Source organism: Sphaerodactylus townsendi, linkage group LG15 (assembly GCF_021028975.2).
Source record: "Sphaerodactylus townsendi isolate TG3544 linkage group LG15, MPM_Stown_v2.3, whole genome shotgun sequence".
NCBI classification, from domain to species: domain Eukaryota; kingdom Metazoa; phylum Chordata; class Lepidosauria; order Squamata; family Sphaerodactylidae; genus Sphaerodactylus; species Sphaerodactylus townsendi.
Genome location: NC_059439.1, coordinates 29,468,921 through 29,486,051, shown reverse-complemented (window position 1 = coordinate 29,486,051; position 17,131 = coordinate 29,468,921). Strand labels below are relative to the sequence as shown.

Genomic DNA, 17,131 nt, shown 5'->3' with positions numbered 1-17,131 from the left:
GATTTTCTTACACAAAAAAACCTTCCTACTACACATCTCGAATAAGTAAAACCTTGCCTTTAAAAGCGTTTCACGCATTCAAAAAGAGAAAATATTTCAGCAACCCCCAACGTTTCCAGTTTTCCCTCGGGAAGAAAAGGACTTGGGGGCGGGAGGAAATGTTCCCATTTCTCCTCCAAGGCCTTTACATCTCTGTCAGAGGCCCGTGCTCTCTGTAACCCCACCAGCTGCGTAGGAGGCTTCTCAGGACAGTGGCTTTGACCCGATAATTTTCCTCTGCATGCACGTTACTTCAACTGAACAGCGGCTCGCCTCCTTTCCCTCCACGTCTTCTTTTTGAGCGAGATGACTTGGAATTTATTTATTTTTGCACTGAATCCTTGCACAAACAGCAGTGCTAGTGGAAGAGAAATTAACTTCTGGCCAAAGCAAAGTGCAAACGGAACGAGGCCATGGAATTTAAGCCAGTGTCTGTTCTGCAGTGGTAGTGAAACTGGAACACCTTCCCAAAGAAGTACCACTTGTCTCTGCCCTCTTAGCATTTAGACTTCATGGGATGCAGCTATTCTGCTGCTTTGACTCGCCTCTCTGCTTCTTTCTCGGGCTGTCATTGCTTAGCTTGTACTTTGGTTCTTGACAAACTCCTGCGACTTGCCTTGGAGATCCGGGTTATAAACACACCTGAGGGTGCATTTCGCTTTTGAACCATCTTGGAAGACAGCCTCCGTTCTTTATCTATATATATAAACGCAAAATACCACTCACTGACTGACTGACTCATCAACAGAACTCAAAAACCACCGAAGCCACACACATGAAATTTGGCACACCTGTTCCTTACGTACTCCAGGTGCTCACTAAGAAAGGATTTCCCAAAATATTCAGTTCCACTCGATTTATTACCTATTTACTGTTTTCATTGCTCATCTCTGGCCATCTGCGCAAACATTCTAAGGGCAAACCAACCGCTCAGTCCACAGACATGCTGCACGAACATTCTAAGGGTGACAGTTAAACACCACCAGCTTCATGTCCTTCACTAACTGCACTCTACCACCGCCCTCCACAACGCATGTAAACCTATTTGAAAACAAACCCATCGGTCCACAGACAGTCTGTGAGGAAATATGCTGCATGTCACCCCAAAGTTCACAAACAGGCTGCAAAAAAGTATGCTGAATGTCACCCCAAAGTAGACAGGCTGTGAAAAAGCACTCCTCCACCCACCCTCACGTTAACAACACCGCTACAGCCAAATACTATCTAAATAGATTACAAACCACACTATCACCTTGGACTACTAAACATTTGTCGGTTTTTGCATATGGACATCAAATTGCTTAGTGTGGAGACAAGTTTATTGCTCTCAGCCTCCGATCACCCTGTGCTTTGTAATGTCAATAGGTAGCTCTTGAAATTGTGGCGGGGATTGAGTCCCCAGGGAATTAATGCTGCAGTGGCGGTACAGTCCAGCTCCCTGCCCTTCAACCTTACCCTGAACCTCTTCACAGCCTTCTCATTCATCAGCAACCAATGGCAGAACACGTCCTTTCTACATCACGAAAATACAACGGCTGCTTCCAAATAATGTATTTTGGAGCCCACCAGGTGAAAGAGAGCAATAACACATTGCATTAGAAAAAGACAACTACAGGAAGCTGCTGCAACATATGCAACAATAAACAAACCCATCAGTCCACAAACAGGCTGTGAGGAAATATGCTGCATGTCACCCCAAAGTTCACAAACAGGCTGTAAAGAAGTATGCTGAATGTCACCCCGAAATTCATAGAGAGCCTGTGATGAAGTATGCGTAGCGAAGCACGGGTGCCCTGCTAGTTTATTTATATTTATATTTATTTTGCATATTCCCTGGGGCAAAAGTTGGTGCTCCAGGAGTTAATTTTTTAAAATTAAATTTACTAAAACAAACACAAAGTCCAATAAAGGGTCACACGTCATGTAAACAGAGCAGCAAGTCCAGTGGTGTAGTGGTTAAGAGCAGGTGCACTCTAAACTGGAGAACCAGGTTTGATTCCCCGCTCTGCCACTTGAGCTGTGGAGGCTTATCTGGTGAACCAGATTAGCTTGTGCACTCCAACACATGCCTGCTGGGTGACTTTGGGCTAACCATAGTTCTTTGGAGCTCTCTCAGCCCCACCCACCTCACAGGGTGTTTGTTGTGGGCGGGGGGGGGAGGGGAAGGAGTTTGTAAGCCCATTTGAGTCTCCTTACAGGAGAGAAAGCGGGGATATACTGGTAAATCCAAACTTCTTCTCAGTAAGTGAAGCACAAATTCTGGGGCAAGAAAAGCAGTATTCTTCATAATTGAATTAAGAGTATTTGCATAATTCCTGTCATGAGCCACACTTGTCACAACAGAGGCTGCTTGCAGGTCCGACGCCAAGACAAGTTAGAACGGTTTCAGCTTGTACGTGGGCATTTTTGGTGGCAGCTCTAGTCATTTGAGATGTGCTGCGCAGCCAAGTGCAGGAAATGTAATCCCTGGTGACTGGGCGGGGGAGAGGTGTAAGGCCAAACTGTCTCAAAAGGCCTTTGGAAACCAACTAATTGTTGTGCCGTTTTGTTTGCTCATCTGTTTGGTGCCGCCGCCAGTTGAATGTTCTCGTATCCTGGCTGGCCCAATCTCATTGCCTCTCAGGAGCTAAGCAAGCTTGGTTCTGGTACGTTCCCAGACGGGAGACTTGCAAGGAATCCCAGGTTGCTACGTGGAGCCAGGCAATGGCAAACCACCTCTGCCCATCTCTCTCTCTCTCTCTCTCTCTCTCTCTCTCTCTCTCTCTCTCTCTCACACACACACACACACACACACACACACACACACACACACACCACTGTTTATGGTATACTGTATTCATGGAAACTGTGCTACGTACACGACTGAAAAACAGCAACAAAATATGTAAAAGAAATAGATAAAATACCTACTCGTATCCCCATCATTTAATTCTGTTTCCTTGGCACAACTGAGGGATCTATAAAAACATTTACATGAAGAAGAAGAAAAAGAAGGAGAATCTGGATTTATACCCCGCCTTTCTCTCCTGTAAGGAGACTCTGGGTGGCTTACAAGCTCCTTTTCCTTCCTCTCTCCACAACAGACACCTTGTGAGGTAGGTGAGGCTGAGAGAGTCCTGAGAGAACTGTGACCAGCAGGAAAGTAGGAGTGCAGAAACACATCTGGTTCACCAGATAAGCCTTTGCCACTCGGGTGGAGGAGTGGGGAATCAACCCTGGTTCTCCAGATTAGAATCCACCTGCTCTTAACCACTACACCCGGCTGGCACCACACGGCCTGGTGTTAGATGAAAATGTCTTCTTGGGGGAAAAGACGAATTGCCCCCATTACCTACTTGGCCTTAAAATTCAGTCGATTAATCGTCCGGAACGTTTTGACTGACTAAAATGGTGCCCCTGATTAATCTGCCTACAGGTTTTAATCTTTACACTCGTTTTTAACATCGAAATTCATACACACTGCAATTGGCAAATGCCATCCTTTTAATCTAAAATTTTATTATGTATTGTTTTAAAATGCAAAACTCAAGTTGTCCCATGCCTCCCGAGCCCCTTCTCACCATTCTGACAACCCTAAGAGAAAAACAAAACCACTAGAGCAGGAAAAAAGTAGGGAAAGAAGAAAGAGCAGAGATAGGTGGTGTGTATCAATTAGATCCAATCACAAAGTCCCATTTGTACAATTCTCAAAAAAGTAGCCTCCAAAAAACGAAACTTCCTGTTTCCCAGCTGCCGAAAACAGTTTTATTTTTAATTTATTTATTTTTGCTTGGTTCTTGCATTTCCGCCGTCCTGTTTTCATATGTGAAAGGGCTGCGTGCAACTTCACACCTTTGGAGAATAAGTCAGCAAATGCCACGCTGAAAGAAGCATTCCCCTCTGTGCAAGGGCGTACCGCCCAGGGGGACATATGGGGTCAAATGTCCCCGGGCTGCAGCAATTTAGTCACCTGGGGGCGGAAAATCGCCCCCTCCCCACACCCCTCCTCCTTCCCCCCAGGTTCATACACTGACCTCAAGACGTGGTGCAAAAAACGTTTGGTCACGGTGTGGGGCTCAGGTTTTGCACTGGGCTACATTATCCCTAGATACACCTCTGCTCCTGTGTGAACGATCTTCAGGAATTATTCTGGCTGTGCCAGACATCACCTCAAAGTGAAGCCAACAACTTTTTTTTCTTTCGGAAGAGTGAGTTCATGCTAATGACCGCCATACTGGATCTAATGACTCTTAACTTTGTTGGGGAAAGACTTCCACTAATAGAAAGCAGTCTTTCTCGGCTGGGGAAAGATTTAGTGGGCAAGCTTTTAGTTCTGTTGCCAAGAACACCCAAAAGAAGAAGAAAAGGAGTTTGGATTTATATCCCGCCTTTTTCTCCTGTAAGGAGACCCAAGACAGCTTACAAACTCCTTTCCCTTCCTCTGAGAGAGTTCTGAGAGAACTGAGACTAGCCCCACATCATCCAGCAGGCTTCATGTGGAGGAGCGGGGAAACAAATCCAATTCACCAGACAAGAGTCCACCGACCCTTAATAACTATTCCTGGCCAGCCTCAGTCCAGATTTTTAGCAGAACATTATATGTGTTTTGAAGATTTCGCTGTACGATTATGAAGTTTAAACCTATTTATTTTCAGAGGGGAGAAAAACAGAGAAAAGCCACTCTCTCCGCCCGGCCCGGATTCTGCATAAACTACTTGTGCTTTCCCCCCCTCCAACCACACACATTTTGTTCTCTGCAGTGTGATGACAGCCATGCCGGTTTCAAAGCCCCCTGAGCTAGACTGTGTAGGGTTTTTCTGTAGATCATGTTTGTAACAGTCTGTTCAGCGCCCGTGAAGATAAAAGTCTGTGTGTCTGCGAGCAAAGCGACGAGGTCGCTTTGCATATCTGTGAATGATCCCAGACATTTTTATGCATATACATGTATAAAAGGAGTGAAATGGGTATTGCATAATGTGCTGGCTCTGCAGATTCCTATGAGCATGCGACACACACATCGTTTTCAGTGCAGTTAGTGAGCGAGCAATGGTTTATTCAGTTTCTAAGATGTCCCTCCATCATCAGAACGCCCCAATTTTCCAACCTTCCCAACAGGTGAATGTTTAGTTTTCTTTTTTTCCCTTTCCTTGCACCTGTCCATCCAGTCGTACACTTTTGCTCACCCTGTTCCCATCTTTTCGTTCTTTTCCCCCACGTCTCTCCCTAAGGAAGAAGGAGAAGGAGGAGGAGTTTGGATTTATATCCCACCTTTCTCTCCCGTAAGGAGACTCAAGGTGTCTTACAAGCTCTTTTCCCTTCCTCTCCCCACAACAGACACCTGGTGAGGTAGGTGGGGCTGAGAGAGTCCTGAGAGAACTGTGACTAGCCTAAGGTCAACCAGCAGGAATGTAGGAGTGCGGAAACACATCCGGTTCACCGGATAGGCCTCCGCCACTTAGGTGGAGGAGTGGGGAATCAAACCCGGTTGTCTGTCCGCAGGAGCATGTGTCAGCCTTTGTGTTGCGGTTCACTGTGTGCCTTCGCCTTGACAAAGCAGGTATGCCTATATTTTCCTCTCCAGCTGGGAGAAAGTCAGAGTTATTCAAATGAGAAAATAAGAGAAATCCTTTCCCTTTTTTTTAAATAAAAGGGCTTAACGGGAGGAGTGTGTGACGAGGCAGCCTATCTGTTTGGCTGATGGCTTGAAGATGACCAGGCGGTTTTGTTTATTTATTTTTATTTATTTCTAATTTATCTCGAACGTTTGCCCAATGCTTCTCCTGGCTTCTCCGAGACAGCTCGGGACTAAAACAAAGCCAACGGAGACAGTAAAAACGAGCCAATATAACCAAATCGATAAAACAAGTCAAGCCAATAAATATATCAATGTCAATAAAAATAGGTGAAGCCAATAAAAACAAGCCACAGCATAGAAGAAGAAGAAGAAGAAGAAGAAGAAGAAGAAGAAGAAGAAGAAGAAGAAGAAGAAGAAGAAGAAGAAGAAGAAGAAGAAGAAGAAGAAGAAGAAGAAGAAGAAGAAGAAGAAGAAGAAGAAGAGGAGGAGGAGGAGGAGTTTGGATTTATATCCCCCCTTTCTCTGCTATAGGAGACTCAAAGGGGCTGACAAACTCCTTGCCCTTCCCCCCTCACAACAAACACCCTGTGAGGTAGGTGGGGCTGAGAGAGCTCCGAAGAACTGTGACTAGCCCAAGGTCCCCCAGCTGGCATGTGTGGGAGTGCACAAGCTAATCCGGTTCGCCAGATAAGCCTCCACAGCTCAAATGGCGGAGCGGGGAATCAAGCCCGGTTCTCCAGATTAGAGTGAACTTGCTCTTAACCACTACACCACGCTGGCTCTCTAAAAGCATATAGAACAAAACACACTGTCTAAAAGGGTAAAGGCAAGCACCAGGTCATTACTGACCCATCAGGTGATGTCACATCACTTTGTTTACTAGGCGGACTATGTTAACAGTGTCCTTTGCCTTCCACAGTTGTCTACACTTTATCCCCAGACAGTACTCATTTTTACTGATCTGCAAAGGATGGAAGGCTGATTCAACCTTGAGCCAGCTACCTGAAACTGACTTCCCCTGGGATCGAACTCAGGTCATGGGCAGAGCTTTGAGAGCCTCACTGCAGTTTACCACTCTGCGCCATGGGACTTCTTGCTGGCTAAAAGTATATTGATAAAACCAGGGATTTTGTGGGGATGATACATGTACCGAATACCGGCACCTTTTTTTCCACGCTTTCCCAAGTTCTGAGGACACGATTGGTGGAGCACAAGCTTATATATGAGTATATGAGTGGCATTTGTCCAGTAGGACTTCTGATTGCCCACTGGAGATCTTAATCTTAATTTATGGTTACAATAAAATAACATACCGGGTTAGCAGTAAATTACCCCCCTTCTCTCCTGCACTTGGGCTGCCTCTCAGTGTGTGGCTCCACCCCTTGCAGCGGCCATTTTGTGGCTGGCTCCGCCTCCTGTGGCCGACGTTTTGTAGCTAACAGGATCAAAAAGTTCTGGGGCCTCTGACCTAGAACGCCAGGATGCCTCAGCGGCTGCTACCAACACACCCATCATGAGGCCAGTACCGCCCCAACAAAGCGTTACATTTTGGGGAGTAGTGGATGAGATTTAGCTGGCGTTTGACACATGAATTCAAAATGACTAATTACTCCCCCCCCCCCATTCAAGGATTTTACAAGACTCAATATTTAATCATCTGCTTCTTGAGCAATTCTTAATTCACATCAATACACTTGTGCAATACACAGTTTTAGCGCAGATGACTTTGAGATATGGAAGGAAGGAGATAGTAAGTTGGATCCAAACTGAAATTTCTGCTAATGGAAGGGGAAGGGTGCTGGTGGAAAATGCCATCATGTTGCAGCCGACGCATTCTGACCTTTATCCTGTTCCTGAGACTCCCTGTCATGGGGGGGGGGGGGGCAGAAATCAATAGGCTACAGCAGGAGGAGGGAGGCAGGAAATTTGTGAGCCAGTGACATAAATTTCTTGCCTAAGCAGAAACGTTAGTCTGGACCCAGCCCAGTAAATTAATAACACAACTGAACATTCAGCGGAGGACTGCTTGAATATTTCCTTCGTCGTTCTCTGTTACAGTGAAATTGCAAAAGCAAAAATTTAAAAAAATGTGTCCTTAATCTGCCTATCAAAATGGGCTCCTTCAAATAAACCTTTAGCTGAACAAAATATCACAGTCTTGCTCTGCAGTTGCTGTTCACATCTTGGCAGGGACTGTCAAAAAAGGAAAAGGACCTATAAATTACTCTCAGTCTGGCCATTAAAGGGAAGCCACTAGCTACCCAGAAGTCTTTTCTTCCCTCATGGCTGACACTGCACATACGGTACACAAATGTACGCTGCTCTGCTCTGGCATGACCAGTGGAAGACAACGCAGCAGCCCGTCACACAAAGGCCTCTGAAATGGGTGGGGGTTTGAAGAGACTGGGAATTACTGGTCTGGAGTTTACTCATCAGTCTGTTCTTTAGGTGTACTGACCATATTACCTGAGGAGGAGAGGGAGCATTTCAATCAAATAAGCATCGTAATAACATTAAAAATATAACACCACATATTATATTGGCCCTATGACCCACAAATATCTGCTGCCAAAATGGCTGCCCTGAAAGGAACGTACGCTCTCACGACTGCCAATACCAAAGTCCGCCAATATCGAAGATACAGCTGATAAGGAATGCGTACAAAAATGCATAGGAAATGGCCGATGTGGAATGCACAAAAAATATGACCAGCTAATCACAAGTCACTGACATGACCCACGCCCGTTTTGGCCAATGTTGGACTCATCTCTCTCTCTCCAAACAGCCTAGGTGCTCTTCGCAATCTAGACCCCCGAGGCCAAGACTAGCAGTCGCGTCAACCCCAAAGACCTCAAGATCCACTTTCTCCCCAGAAATTTCCTCCGTCACTCCTGTTTGATCCTAAAGGAAATATCTCCACATGAGACATCTTTGTGACAGGTGACCTCCTCAAGCCAACGGCAGTGCATCGTGACCTCCCCCAGTCCGGGTCCCTAATGATGGCCCCCCCTCTCGTCCCTTTTCTCTGCTCCTTCCCCTGATGGCTGGTCTTCATTCATCTGACAGATCCAGGCAGCCTTGCTGTTTCCATGACAACGTTGCCATGGAAACTGCAGAACCCGTTATCTCCTCCCCCTTATCAGCATCCTTCCCATCTCCCGTACTCCGGTCTTCCTTCAAAGATAACCACGATTGGGGTATGGCTGGCTCCACGGGTCTGGAAAAAGAAGCCCCAGGGGCAATATTTGCCAGAGAGGCTTTTAAAAGCTCAAGGGAGGATGGGGTGGTTCTTCAGCTCAGCTGGCACCCATGTTTAAGGGCTGGGGACATTAAAAGATGCGGCTGAATTCTCTGCAGGTCAGCGCTCTCCCCTCACCATCATTGCCTTGGCTTTTACACTTAATCTCTCCTATTTTATAATCTTACCACTGCCCCCCAGATCTTTCCTCTTCGCATATCACTTCCACCAGATTCCCCCTGTCTCTCCTTCCTTCCACCCATCCTCCTAGGCACCCTCCCATCCCTGACTACCTGAGATGCCCCCGTCCATGTTCCCTTCTCTTCCAACCCCTTCCACAGGTGGTAGGAGATCCCGCTAGCCAGACACCTGTGGCCTCACGCTCTCGCCGATAGCATCACCGGCACCTGGTGAGGAAGGTGTCGTTTCCTCCGGGTTTCGCCCCTTGCATTCGCACGACCACTCCCTCCCTAGCGAGCACTCCGAATATATCTCAGCGCGCGCTCTCAAGCGCACACCTTGGCTGAGTGATACACCTGGGTGTGCATACGCAAAGGCCTCACGCACGCTCTCCACTGACATAGGCATGAACTTCTCTCTCACACGCATTCCCTGTTGCGATCAAGTGCCCGTTCACACATGCAAACCCAAACTCCTGTCTGTGTTCACGCACGGAAGCTGGACCGGCGCGCCTGGTTTGGTGCATACGTTCTGAGTCTCCTAATGCATGCATAGCACTGTTCTCTTCCATACAGGAATGCAGACACACAAAGGATTCTGCCATGTGAGCATTCACACACACATACAGCTAGCACCTGTTCTCTGTAGGATCCGCTGCTCTGTCAAATTCAAACAGAGGAGCAGTGAGTCTGCCCCAGGGGGTTGGTAAGAGGAGGAGTATTGTGGCTAATTTGTGCAGGCTCTGCCAGCTGGTAAAACCTCAGAAGAGTCAGTTTCTATCATCTTCATTCAATGTGTGTCTCTCTGTGTGTGTGTGTGTGTGTATGGAGAGAGGGTAGAAGAAGCAAGTAACCCTCGTGTGTAAACGCCATAGGAACAGCTGCAGTCGAAGCTGCTAAAATATAACCTCACTCTCCACACAGATGCACGCAGAGACAAACGACACACAAAGTAACACACTCAGACCCTCGCAAGCACGCACAAACACACCGACACACACAAAGCGGCAAGAAGCAGAAAGCACAACTCACGATGTGGTACGCACACACGCGCGCGCACACACACACAAAGGAAATGTCACATGCCCAGACCCGCAGCACTGATACGCACACACTCACACCTCGCAAAAGCGCACAGTCTTGAACATACGGCAGAAACGCACAAAAGCCTCCATCTCATGCTCCCACGTAGGTTAGCGGACAACTACCCAGACTAAGTGACAGCATCATCAAAAGTGTGAGAAGCACACACGCACACACACTCAAGTGCAGCCTTAAGAAGAAGCACAGGGAAACCAGTCTCTCTTTGCACCAACTGCCTCCAGAACAAACACACACACACAGGCACAATTGTCTGCACCAGTAAAATCAATTACAAAATTGTTCCCCCTCATACTACGGTAGGGAGTATGAGTCCTGTGTCCTGCCAAACATCCCAAGAGCGATGCCATATCTCCTTGAACGTCAAGACAACTCCGTCCCCCCCCCCCACAGACTCAAACCAGGGGTACCTTTGTATCAAAATGCCCCCCACAAAGCAACAGCCGGCTGCTCCAAGTGACACCCCACCTTCCAGGGTGAACTGTTTGTGAAATTAACAACACAAATGCTGAAATTTCATGTAAGTGACCCAGACCCTTGAACACAGAGAAACCCTGAAGCGCAAATACACATTCCCAAATACATGCATGCAAATTCTCTTAAATCTGTTGGGGGAGAGCGGGAGGCATGTACTCATGACTGAGACGTGTGTGCACAAATGCACACAGACGTAACTAAAATCCTTTAAGAGGTTTCCCCTTTTTTAACCACCCCTCGTTTGGCATCCACCAGTTCGTATACTCTGGGTATAAGAACTGCAACCCCTTTAGCCTGCTCTGACCCACCAACCCAGGTAACCAACAGGAACATCAGCCAAAAAAAAAAACCTTACCTTGATCTGTTTAAAAAATCCCATACAAAACACTTCCCCTGTTGGTGTAGAAATTTTTGCTGCAGCCTATCAGTGGCAACATGTACTTTAAAAATAACAGGAGCACCTGAAATTCCAGATGTCTCCCCCCCGCCACGCCTCAGTAAGGAAACATTTTAATTTTCCTTAATAGAAAAAAAAAATCCCCACACCAAAAGTGGGCACTTTCTATTAAAAAATGGAATTCCACTCTGGTACAGGCAAGGCAAGGAATGAATTTGACATGATGCTTGAGGGATTCTATTGGCTGTTTGGCCAGCAGAAGGCTGCTGTCATTGGTGGAGAAAAGGCACTCAGTGGATAACTAGAGTCCCTAACCAAAAACCGGATCCCTCCCTTCAAACTGTCTTCAAGACCCGAAGGAGTGAGCAGGGCGGGTGGGAAGAGCTTTCATTAAGAAAAAAAGAGTGAGCATCCAGCACAAGAGCGGGCTAAGAGAATAGGATGCAGGGGCGCATGATTGGACAGGGAAGGCTGTCAATCAGAAGAGGATAATTCACCTTCCCTTCACTCCCCTCCTCTCTGCTTATAGAAAGGAGGGGATACAAAGAACTCTGTTCGTTGCCTACTGCTGTCCCATAGATGCTAAGAACCGTTTCCAGAAATCCTAGGCGTCCCAGCTGACAGAACTCATTGCTCCAGCTTTCCACGCTCTGTACGTTCTTCTTCTTACAGAGGGACCATATAAGTTGTTTGCACAAAAGCTCTTTGATCAGTTTGCATCAGCTGCTGCCAGAACTGGTGCATTTTGAGCTGGTATGGACAGCTGACTTCATCTTTTGACCTTTAATTTCAGCGGCGGGAGTCCACAAGAAATCCTGAGGCGCTACGCAATTTTCTTCACTTTAATTTTCAAAAGGGTATTTTTGCGTACCTGCAGAGTTTCCCCAAATATGCAAAAAAAACCAACAACCCTTGTCTGTGGGTGACCCCAGTTCACTACGGTTCTGAGAAGCACTCAGCCATGAAGGCTGCTAAGGATAGGTCACTCTAGGAGCAGCAGTGGCGTAGGAGGTTAAGAGCTCATGTATCTAATCTGGAGGAACCGGGTTTGATTCCCAGCTCTTCCTCCTGAGCTGTGGAGGTTTATCTGGGGAATTCAGATTAGCCTGTACACTCCCACACACGCCAGCTGGGTGACCTTGGGCTAGTCACAGCTTCTCGGAGCTCTCTCAGCCCCACCTACCTCACAGGGTGTTTGTTGTGAGGGGGGAAGGGCAAGGAGATTGTAAGCCCCTTTGAGTCTCCTGCAGGAGAGAAAGGGGGGATATAAATCCAAACTCCTCCTCCTCCTCCTCCTCCTCCTCCTCCTCCTCCTCTTCTTCTTCTTCTTCTTCTTCTTCTTCTTCTTCTTCTTCTTCTTCTTCTATCCTGAGGGTTGTGGGTGGGTTATAGTTTTAAGCAATTCAAAATACCTTTCCGCTTCAATCACTCACGAATTATATTTCCACAGCCCTACGTACTCAAGCCCTTTGCTCGTTCCTTACCTCCTTTTTAAAAAGAATATAGCAAATTCCAGAATTTCTTCATTGTTCCCGGACCGCAACACTGCAGCCCACTAAAAACAAGTTCACGACTGTAGCATCAGGTAACAGCGTCCCTGTGCGAATGAGACACGATCGCTGTCATACCCTATCACACCCTGACGAGAACTTTTATGTTGTTTCATCTCACCTCAAATTGATTTATTTTAAATATTTATACACCTGGTTATCAGGCATCCAAGGCAAGTGATGATAAAACTCATATGGCACTGTAATTATATTATGATGTAATTACCAAGTAAGGCACTATAATTACAATAGCAATGGGAAAACATTATCAGCAGATGAACGTTAATACCCACTTAGCAATACAGCACAAAAACACAATTGTGTCCGCTTTCCTAAAGAGGATGGTTTTTTATTCCCTCTTAAGGAGGGAAGAGAAGAGGTCACGTGATCTTCTGTCGGAAGCTAACTTTACAAGCAGGGAGACACCACCAAAAAGACCTTGTCCCTTAGAATGACGTGGAGATTTTGGTTGACCCACTGCAAATATCCTAAACGAAGGGAGCATTCTCAATAAGCAAAGTCCTACGATTTCAGTGAAAAGGTGAAAGGGATGGGGATCGGAATGTTGCGGAAGCAAAATGATGCCTACCTTTTCTGGGGGACACTTCTGTAAGTCAAAGAAACTACTTTGTTAGATGTGTGCTCAACCATGTCTGCTTTGAGGGCCAAACAAGACGTGATGGCATCCTTGGGTCTACCACAGGGACACTGCTGACATTTTAAAATGATATACCACAAGGGCCCTGCAATTCGGTGTTCTGAGGCACTCTTTTTCCTCGTACCCAGTTCCTCCAAAGTGCCCAAAACAGCTGTTTTAGTGCTTGAAAAGGCACAATAGATAGGAAACAAGACGCTTCAGTCTGCCCCACAGCAGATGCAAGGATGCCGCCGCATCTAGTTTGAAACCTAGAGGCAACCGAAAGGCTTAGATCCAGGAGATGTGGGTTCAAATTCCCACCCAGCCCAGTCACAGAAACAATGGGTAATGATCTAATTCAATATTTTTCTTTATTTACTTACAGTATTTATAGAAGAAGAAGAGGAGGAGGAGGAGGAGGAGGAAGGCGGAGGAGTAGTTTGGATTTACACCCCACCTTTCTCTCCTGTAAGGAGATTCAAGGTGACTTACAAGCTCCTTTCCCTTCCTCACCCCACAACAGGCACTTTGTGAGGGAGGAGGGGCTGAGAGAGTTCTGAGAGAACTGTGACTAGCCCAAGGTCACCCAGCAGGAATGTAGGACTGTGGAAAACCTCTGCCACTCAGGTGGAGGAGTAGGGAATCAAGCCCGGTTCTCCAAATTAGAATCCACCTGCTCTTGACCACTACACCACGCTGGCTCCCCCACCTTTCTCCCCTACATATCCCACAACAACCCCGTGGGGTAGGTTAGGCTGAGAGAGTACGAGTGACCCAGATTTACCCAGCGAGCCCTTGTGGCGAAATGGGGATTCAAACCTGGGTCTCCCAGATCCTAGTCTGATACTCTAACCCCGTGGTGGCGAACCTTTGGCACTCCAGATGTTATGGACTACAATTCCCATCAGCCCCTTCCAGCATGGCAATTGTACCACAGTGGATCTTTGAATGTGAGCAAGGACAAAACACACCTTAACAGTGCTATAAAGGTAATATTAGTGAAATTCCAGTTACTCTGACTGGTGTGAATGTGTGTGGAGGGAGGACATGTATTTTCCAGGGATCCAGTGGCACAGAGGGGATCTGTCATGGTGGAATCTGTGGGACATTATACACATGTATACCATCCCTATCAATGGAGGTTGTCTCATATGCAGTATACTGGCTCAAGCAATGATCTTGGTGCAGGGTTTGATTCCTCACTCCTCCACGTGAAGCCCCGTGGGCGACCTTTGGCCAGTCTCAGTTCTCCCAGGACTCTCTCAGCCCACATGGAAACAGGAAGGCAAACAACCTCCAAATGTCTCTTTCCCTGAAAACACCGCAGAATCACCATTAAGTCAGCTGTGACTTTCCACCAACACTATGATCTTAGGCAGGGAGCTATGGCATAACCCAGTCCCATATCATCCCCATCTGTTCCTTGAACACGTGCTCTCTCTCTCTCTGTCTTTCTCCAGCTACAGCCCAGTGCAGAGGCGTGCTTCCAAGCTGAGGTGAAAAAGTTACTAGGACACAGTTGGGAAGGGAACTGATGTTCTTTGTTCTCCTCCCCTGGCTAGAAAACTGAAACCAGGATGAAGGTACAACCAGACCCGAGCTGAAGGGAAGGACATCCATCGAATGAACAACCTTGCGTGATATGCTAATGAACCCAAGGGGAAAAAAAAGACGTCCAACAAGGCCGAGAATCCTCATTTCAACACATAATCGCACAGAGTAGGGGGAAACAATTCTGCCTCGAGCTCGAAAGGTTGAGAGAAAGATGACGAGGGGTACCTCATTCACATTAAACAATCTCCTTGGGATTTTATATGAGGGAGCAGCAGTGGCGTCGTGGTTAAGAGCAGGTGCATTCTAATCTGGAGGAACCGGGTTTGATTCCCCACTCTGCCGCTTGAGCTGTGGAGGCTTATCTGGAGAATTCCAACATGGGACCCAGAGTAGTGTAGTGGTTAAGAGCAGGTGCACTCTAATCTGGAGAGCCAGGTTTGATTCCCCGCTCTGCCACTTGAGCTGTGGAGGCTTATCTGGTGGACCAGAATAGCTTGTCCACTCCAGCACACGCCAGCTGGGTGACCTTGGGCTAGTCACAGTTCTGAGGAGCTCTCTCAGCCCCACCCACCTCACAGGGTGTTTGTTGTGGGGTGGAAGGGAAAGGAGATTGTCAGCCCCTTTGAGTCTCCTACAGGAGAGAAAGGGGGGTATAAATTCAAACTCCTCTTCTCTTCTTCTACCCTTAAAGCCATTCTATGAGGACATTTGACATCATGGTACCAGTTTCACATAACTGTTCATACTTCTCAGCTCTCTAGAACTCCTTGCCAAAGTGGTTGTTACAAAAAATGTTTTTAAACAGAAAAGAAAGATGCTAGAAAATGAGGTAAAATCTGGTTGCAGTCCACTTCTGCATTGGGCACAGATGTTTGCTGCTAAACAGTTGCCGGTAGTCAGTAACTCCTAGATTTTCTGTGAAATATAAATTGCTAATGGAAAGCTGGGACTCTCTGGGTACCAGCATCTAATATCTCCGTGGTGGCGAACCTTTGGCACTCCAGATGTTATGGACTACAATTCCCATCAGCCCCTGCCAGCATGGCCAATTGGCAATGCTGGTAGGGGCTGATGGGAGTATCCTGAGTCTGGGACCGCCCTATCTGAACACAATTCACAACCACACTGCAGCAGCAGTCTTTTACAGCATGTCCTAGCACAGTAGTGGCAAACCTATGGCACTCCAGATGCTCATGGACTACAATTCCCATCAGGGGCTGATGGGAATTGTAGTCCATGAACATCTGGAGTGCCATAAGTTTGCCACCACTGTCCTGGCATCTTTCTTTTTCTAGAGAAAAAAGTAATATCCAGCTTGAAGAAGAGATCTGGAGAACTCTAAAGCTTGCACATTGTTGTTCGTCACTAGGTTGGTCCTAATAAAGGGTGGATTGTGTTCTGTTTTTTTCCACTAATGGCACTCCATTTATCTACACTTGCCAGCCTGCAGGGGGGCCTAGAATCCTCCTGTAATTCTAACTCCTTAAGAGGTGACACGATAGTCATCTTTGGGTTTTTGAAGGGATGTCATGTTGGTGAGGGAGCAAGCTTGTTTTCTGCTGCTCCAGAGATGAGGACCAGGAGTAATGGGTTCAAGGGGAAGGAAAAGAGATTCCACCTAAACAGCAGAGGAGGAGAATTCTGACAGTAGGGCTGTTCAGCAGTGGAATGCATGACCTCGGAGTGGTGGAGTCTCCTTCTTTGAAGGTTTTTTAAGAGAGGCTGGATGGCCATCTGTCAGGAGTGCTTTGACTGTGTGTTCCTGCATTGCAAGGGGTTGGACTTGATGGCCCTTGGGGTCTCTTCCAACTCTACGATTCTATGAACTCACCTCCAGAGCTCAGTTCCCCTAAAAGAAATGGCAGTGTCTAGAAGTGGACTCTGTAGTATATTTCTGCTAAGCTGCCTTCCCAAATCTCACCCACATCTTCAGGAATTTCTCAAGACGGAGCTGGCAGCCCTAAAGGCCGGAAATCTACTTCCTATCAGTCCTCCCTTCCCCCAAACCTCTCTCTTGGTATGGGAGCTTCAATTGCCTGCTTACTCAAGACTCTGCATACACCTGCGGGGCTTGGGTAACCTTTGCAAATGTGCCGTGATGATCTGGCCAGCTCCAGCCTGCAGGGTAGCAGCAGCAGCACTTCCGGTCAAGGGCTCACAGAGTTCATCTACTGAGGTGCCCGGGCACGGTAGTGCATGCCTACCCCCGACCCTCGAAGAGACCCTATTTTGGCACCCTCTTCCCCTCAGATTTCTCAACCCCCAGCTTTCAGTAGGCTCCCTGGCTCAGCAACTCCTGGGCCGCTGCCATCTCTCCGAGACAGGAAAGGCCCCAGATCACATTTCATGACACTCTTCCTGCATATAAACAGCCGCCTCCACCCCAGAAGCAGCTCCATTGCGAT

General features: G+C 47.2%; 1 protein-coding gene across 1 annotated transcript in view; it reads right to left on the bottom strand.

The window, feature by feature from the left end:
* The window catches only part of SHISA7 (shisa family member 7), a 33,026-nt gene extending 21,860 nt beyond the window's left edge, over positions 1–11,166 (bottom strand). Inside the window, exon 1 of the mRNA XM_048516728.1 lies at positions 10,944–11,166. The gene's annotated coding sequence lies outside the window, so the exon portion shown is untranslated. The remainder of the gene's footprint in view (positions 1–10,943) is intronic.
* Positions 11,167–17,131: the final 5,965 nt, after the last annotated feature.